A 7684-nucleotide genomic window follows, 5' to 3' on the forward strand; every position below is an offset into this window, starting at 1 on the left:
AGACAATGTATATATGTATATATAATAGTGGAGCTGTATATAAATAGTGCAGACAATGTACATAATAGTATATATGTGTATATAAATAGTGCAGACAATGTATATAATAGTATATATGTATATATAATAGTGGAGCTGTATATAAATAGTGCAGACAATGTATATAATAGTATAAATATGTATATATAATAGTGGAGCTGTATATAAATAGTGCAGACAATGTATATAATAGTATATACCGTATTTATCGGCGTATAACACGCACCTTTTAGGCTAAAAATTTTAGCCTAAAGTCTATGTGCGTGTTATACGCCGATAGACCCCCAGGAAAGGCAGGGGGAGAGAGCCCGTCGCTGCCCGCTTCTCTCCCCCTGCCTTCCCTGGGGTCTAGAGCCCTGCTGCCGGCCCTTCTCTCCCCCTAGCTATCAGTGCCGCTGCCCGTTCTGTCCCCCTGACTATCGGTGTCGGCGCCCCATTGCCTACGCCGACAGCCAGGGGGAGAGAAGGGGCAGCGGCACCCATTGCCGGCGCCGCTGCCCCGTTGCCTCCCCCCATCCCCGGTGGCATAATTACCTGGTTCGGATCCGCGCTGCTGCAGGCCTCCGGCGTGCGTCCCCTGCGTCGTTGCTATGCACGGCGCGGCGCACTGACGTCATACGCCGCGCCGTGCAGCGCATAGCAACGATGCCGGGGACGCACGCCGGAGGCCTGCAGCAGCGCGGATCCGAACCAGGTAATTATGCCACCGGGGATGGGGGGAGGCAACGGGGCAGCGGCGCCGGCAATGGGTGCCGCTGCCCCTTCTCTCCCCCTGGCTGTCGGCGCAGGCAATGGGGCGCCGGCACCGATAGTCAGGGGGACAGAACGGGCAGCGGCACCGATAGCCAGGGGGAGAGAAGGGCCGGCAGCAGGGCTCTAGACCCCAGGGAAGGCAGGGGGAGAGAAGCGGGCAGCGATGGCCTCTCTCCCCCTGCCTTTCCTGGGGTATATCGGGGTATACACGCGCACACACGCACCCTTATTTTACCATGGATATTTGGGTAAAAAACTTTTTTTACACAAATATCCTTGGTAAAATGAGGGTGCGTGTTATAGGCCGGTGCGTGGTATACCCCGATAAATACGGTATATATGTATATATAATAGTGGAGCTGTGTATAAATAGTGCAGACAATGTATATAATAGTATATATATGTATATATAATAGTGGAGCTGTATATAAATAGTGCAGACAATGTATATAATAGTATATATATGTATATATAATAGTGGAGCTGTATATAAATAGTGCAGACAATGTATATAATAGTATATATGTATATATAATAGTGGAGCTGTGTATAAATAGTGCAGACAATGTATATAATAGTATATATATGTATATATAATAGTGGAGCTGTGTATAAATAGTGCAGACAATGTATATAATAGTATATACCGTATATATAATAGTGGAGCTGTGTATAAATAGTGCAGACAATGTATATAATAGTATATATGTATATATAATAGTGGAGCTGTGTATAAATAGTGCAGACAATGTATATATAATAGTGGAGCTGTATATAAATAGTGCAGACAATGTATATAATAGTATATATGTATATATAATAGTGGAGCTGTGTATAAATAGTGCAGACAATGTATATAATAGTATATACCGTATATATAATAGTGGAGCTGTGTATAAATAGTGCAGACAATGTATATAATAGTATATATGTATATATAATAGTGCAGACAATGTATATAATAGTATATATGTATATATAATAGTGGAGCTGTATATAAATAGTGCAGACAATGTATATAATAGTATATATATATGTATATATAATAGTGGAGCTGTATATAAATAGTGCAGACAATGTATATAATGGTATATATATATGTATATATAATAGTGGAGCTGTATATAAATAGTGCAGACAATGTATATATAATAGTGGAGCTGTATATAAATAGTGCAGACAATGTATATAATAGTATATACCGTATATATAATAGTGGAGCTGTATATAAATAGTGCAGACAATGTATATAATAGTAGAGCTGTATATAAATAGTGCAGACAATGTATATAATAGTATATATGTATATATAATAGTGGAGCTGTATATAAATAGTGCAGACAATGTATATAATAGTATATATATATGTATATATAATAGTGGAGCTTTATATAAATAGTGCAGACAATGTATATAATAGTATATATATGTATATATAATAGTGGAGCTGTATATAAATAGTGCAGACAATGTATATAATAGTATATATGTATATATAATAGTGGAGCTGTATATAAATAGTGCAGACAATGTATATAATAGTATATATATGTATATATAATAGTGGGGCTGTATATAAATAGTGCAGACAATGTATATAATAGTATATATATGTATATATAATAGTGGAGCTGTGTATAAATAGTGCAGACAATGTATATAATAGTATATATGTATATAATATAATAGTGGAGCTGTATATAAATAGTGCAGACAATGTATATAATAGTATATATGTATATATAATAGTGGAGCTGTATATAAATAGTGCAGACAATGTATATAATAGTATATATATGTATATATAATAGTGGAGCTGTATATAAATAGTGCAGACAATGTATATAATAGTATATATGTATATATATATATATATATATATATATATATATATATAATAGTGGAGCTGTGTATAAATAGTGCAGACAATGTATATAATAGTATATATGTATATATAATAGCGGAGCTGTATATAAATAGTGTAGACAATGTATATAATAGTATATATATGTATATATAATAGTGGAGCTGTATATAAATAGTGCAGACAATGTATATAATAGTATATATATGTATATATAATAGTGGAGCTGTATATAAATAGTGCAGACAATGTATATAATAGTATATATATATGTATATATAATAGTGGAGCTTTATATAAATAGTGCAGACAATGTATATAATAGTATATATATGTATATATAATAGTGGAGCTGTATATAAATAGTGCAGACAATGTATATAATAGTATATATGTATATATAATAGTGGAGCTGTATATAAATAGTGCAGACAATGTATATAATAGTATATATATGTATATATAATATGGAGCTGTATATAAATAGTGCAGACAATGTATATAATAGTATATATGTATATATAATAGTGGAGCTGTATATAAATAGTGCAGACAATGTATATAATAGTATATATGTGTATATATAATAGTGGAGCTGTATATAAATAGTGCAGACAATGTATATAATAGTATATATATATATAATAGTGGAGCTGTATATAAATAGTGCAGACAATGTATATAATAGTATATATGTGTATATATAATAGTGGAGCTGTATATAAATAGTGCAGACAATGTATATAATAGTATATATATATATAATAGTGGAGCTGTATATAAATAGTGCAGACAATGTATATAATAGTATATATATGTATATATAATAGTGGAGCTGTATATAAATAGTGCAGACAATGTATATAATAGTATATATATGTATATATAATAGTGGAGCTGTATATAAATAGTGCAGACAATGTATATAATAGTATATATATGTATATATAATAGTGGAGCTGTATATAAATAGTGCAGACAATGTATATAATAGTATATATATGTATATATAATAGTGGAGCTGTATATAAATAGTGCAGACAATGTATATAATAGTATATATGTATATATATAATAGTGGAGCTGTATATAAATAGTGCAGACAATGTATATAATAGTATATATATGTATATATAATAGTGGAGCTGTATATAAATAGTGCAGACAATGTATATAATAGTATATATGTATATATATATATATATATATATAAAATAGTGGAGCTGTGTATAAATAGTGCAGACAATGTATATAATAGTGTATATATATATATATATATATATATATATGTGTATATAAATAGTGCAGACAATGTATATAATAGTATATATGTATATATAATAGCGGAGCTGTATATAAATAGTGTAGACAATGTATATAATAGTATATATATGTATATATAATAGTGGAGCTGTATATAAATAGTGCAGACAATGTATATAATAGTATATATATGTATATATAATAGTGGAGCTGTATATAAATAGTGCAGACAATGTATATAATAGTATATATATATATGTATATATAATAGTGGAGCTGTGTATAAATAGTGCAGACAATGTATATAATAGTATATATATATATGTATATATAATAGTGGAGCTGTATATAAATAGTGCAGACAATGTATATAATAGTATATATATATATATATGTATATATAATAGTGGAGCTGTATATAAATAGTGCAGACAATGTATATAATAGTATATATATGTATATATAATAGTGGAGCTGTATATAAATAGTGCAGACAATGTATATAATAGTATATATATGTATATATAATAGTGGAGCTGTATATAAATAGTGCAGACAATGTATATAATAGTATATATGTATATATAATAGTGGAGCTGTATATAAATAGTGCAGACAGTGTATATAATAGTATATATGTATATATAATAGTGGAGCTGTGTATAAATAGTGCAGACAATGTATATAATAGTATATACATATATATGTATATATAATAGTGGAGCTGTGTATAAATAGTGCAGACAATGTATATAATAGTATATATGTATATATAATAGTGGAGCTGTATATAAATAGTGCAGACAGTGTATATAATAGTATATATGTATATATAATAGTGGAGCTGTATATAAATAGTGCAGACAATGTATATAATAGTATATACATATATATGTATATATAATAGTGGAGCTGTGTATAAATAGTGCAGACAATGTATATAATAGTGTATATATATGTATATATAATAGTGGAGCTGTATATAAATAGTGCAGACAATGTATATAATAGTATATATGTATATATAATAGTGGAGCTGTATATAAATAGTGCAGAGAATGTATATAATAGTATATATGTATATATAATAGTGGAGCTGTATATAAATAGTGCAGACAATGTATATAATAGTATATATGTGTATATATAATAGTGGAGCTGTATATAAATAGTGCAGAGAATGTATATAATAGTATATATGTATATATAATAGTGGAGCTGTATATAAATAGTGCAGACAATGTATATAATAGTATATATGTGTATATATAATAGTGGAGCTGTATATAAATAGTGCAGAGAATGTATATAATAGTATATATGTATATATAATAGTGGAGCTGTATATAAATAGTGCAGACAATGTATATAATAGTATATATGTGTATATATAATAGTGGAGCTGTATATAAATAGTGCAGACAATGTATATAATAGTATATATGTGTATATATAATAGTGGAGCTGTATATAAATAGTGCAGACAATGTATATAATAGTATATATGTATATATAATAGTGGAGCTGTATATAAATAGTGCAGACAATGTATATAATAGTATATATGTATATATAATAGTGGAGCTGTGTATAAATAGTGCAGACAATGTATATAATAGTATATATGTATATATAATAGTGGAGCTGTATATAAATAGTGCAGACAATGTATATAATAGTATATATGTATATATAATAGTGGAGCTGTGTATAAATAGTGCAGACAATGTATATAATAGTATATATATGTATACATAATAGTGGAGCTGTATATAAATAGTGCAGACAATGTATATAATAGTATATATGTATATATAATAGTGGAGCTGTATATAAATAGTGCAGACAATGTATATAATAGTATATATGTATATATGTATATATAATAGTGGAGCTGTATATAAATAGTGCATACAATGTATATAATAGTGTATATATATATATGTATATATAATAGTGGAGCTGTATATAAATAGTGCAGACAATGTATATAATAGTATATATATGTATATATAATAGTGGAGCTGTGTATAAATAGTGCAGACAATGTATATAATAGTATATATGTATATATAATAGTGGAGCTGTGTATAAATAGTGCAGACAATGTATATAATAGTATATATGTATATATAATAGTGGAGCTGTGTATAAATAGTGCAGACAATGTATATAATAGTATATATATGTATATATAATAGTGGAGCTGTATATAAATAGTGCAGACAATGTATATAATAGTATATATGTATATATAATAGTGGAGCTGTATATAAATAGTGCAGACAATGTATATAATAGTATATATATATATTTATAATAGTGGAGCTGTATATAAATAGTGCAGACAATGTATATAATAGTATATATGTGTATATATAATAGTGGAGCTGTATATAAATAGTGCAGACAATGTATATAATAGTATATATATGTATATATATGTATATATAATAGTGGAGCTGTATATAAATAGTGCAGACAATGTATATAATAGTATATATGTATATATAATAGTGGAGCTGTATATAAATAGTGCAGACAATGTATATATTAGTATATATATATATATATATATAATAGTGGAGCTGTATATAAATAGTGCAGACAATGTATATAATAGTATATATGTATATATAATAGTGGAGCTGTATATAAATAGTGCAGACAATGTATATATTAGTATATATATATATATATAATAGTGGAGCTGTATATAAATAGTGCAGACAATGTATATAATAGTATATATGTGTATATATAATAGTGGAGCTGTATATAAATAGTGCAGACAATGTATATATGTGTATATATAATAGTGGAGCTGTATATAAATAGTGCAGACAATGTATATAATAGTATATATGTATATATAATAGTGGAGCTGTATATAAATAGTGCAGACAATGTATATAATAGTATATATATGTATATATAATAGTGGAGCTGTGTGTATATATATATATATATATATATTAGTGCAGGTTACACCAAGAGGAAACTCACCCGGACAGCAGAGATAACCCTGTGTGCAGAGAAGATTCCGGACTCTGTTCAGTATATTAGGATCGGGTAGATGATAGGACCTGTGATGATGTCATGGTCATGTGACCAGACTCGAGTAGGCGGAGCCAGTGATTTGCTGGTGAGGAGAAGGCAGAAACGCTTTAGTAGAAGGTGAGGTTTCCTCTCGGTGATGTATATGACCAAGTAATACTCTGCAGGGGCCAAGTAATACTCTGCAGAGCCGGTCTGGAGTCTGCAAGAAGCACAGTTGATATCCCCAGAGGCTTATGAGTTGTTGCTATAATGCCCTGCAGAAGAGAGAGAGAGGGAGGGGGGGCTGCTGTACTGGTCTGCGGGGGGACGGGGCTTTTCTGTAATGGTCTGCCCCTGCAGAGCATTACAGCACTCCCCTTGCAGAGTATTACAGCAACCCCCCCTCCCCCGCAGACCATTGCAGCAACCCCCCCCCCTTGCAGAGCATTACAGCAACCCCCCTTGCAGAACATTTCAGCAACCCCCCCTTGCAGAGCATTACAGCAACCCCCCCTGCAGAGCATTACAGCACTCCCCTTGCAGAGTATTACAGCAACCCCCCCCTTTGCAGAGCATTACAGCAACCCCCCCCTGCAGAGCATTACAGCAACCCCCCCCTGCAGAGCATTACAGCAACCCCCCCCCCTGCAGAGCATTACAGCACTCCCCTTGCAGAGTATTACAGCAACCCCCCCTCCCCCGCAGACCATTGCAGCAACCCCCCCA

At 31.0% G+C, this 7684-nt stretch overlaps 1 protein-coding gene across 1 annotated transcript in view; it reads right to left on the reverse strand.

The window, feature by feature from the left end:
* The window catches only part of LOC130357214 (gastrula zinc finger protein XlCGF57.1-like), a 53621-nt gene extending 46611 nt beyond the window's left edge, over positions 1-7010 (reverse strand). The window contains exon 1 of the mRNA XM_056559815.1: positions 6926-7010. The gene's annotated coding sequence lies outside the window, so the exon portion shown is untranslated. The remainder of the gene's footprint in view (positions 1-6925) is intronic.
* Between the last annotated feature and the right edge of the window lie 674 nt (positions 7011-7684).

The sequence above is a fragment of the Hyla sarda genome, chromosome 2, assembly GCF_029499605.1.
Source record: "Hyla sarda isolate aHylSar1 chromosome 2, aHylSar1.hap1, whole genome shotgun sequence".
Lineage (NCBI taxonomy): Eukaryota > Metazoa > Chordata > Amphibia > Anura > Hylidae > Hyla > Hyla sarda.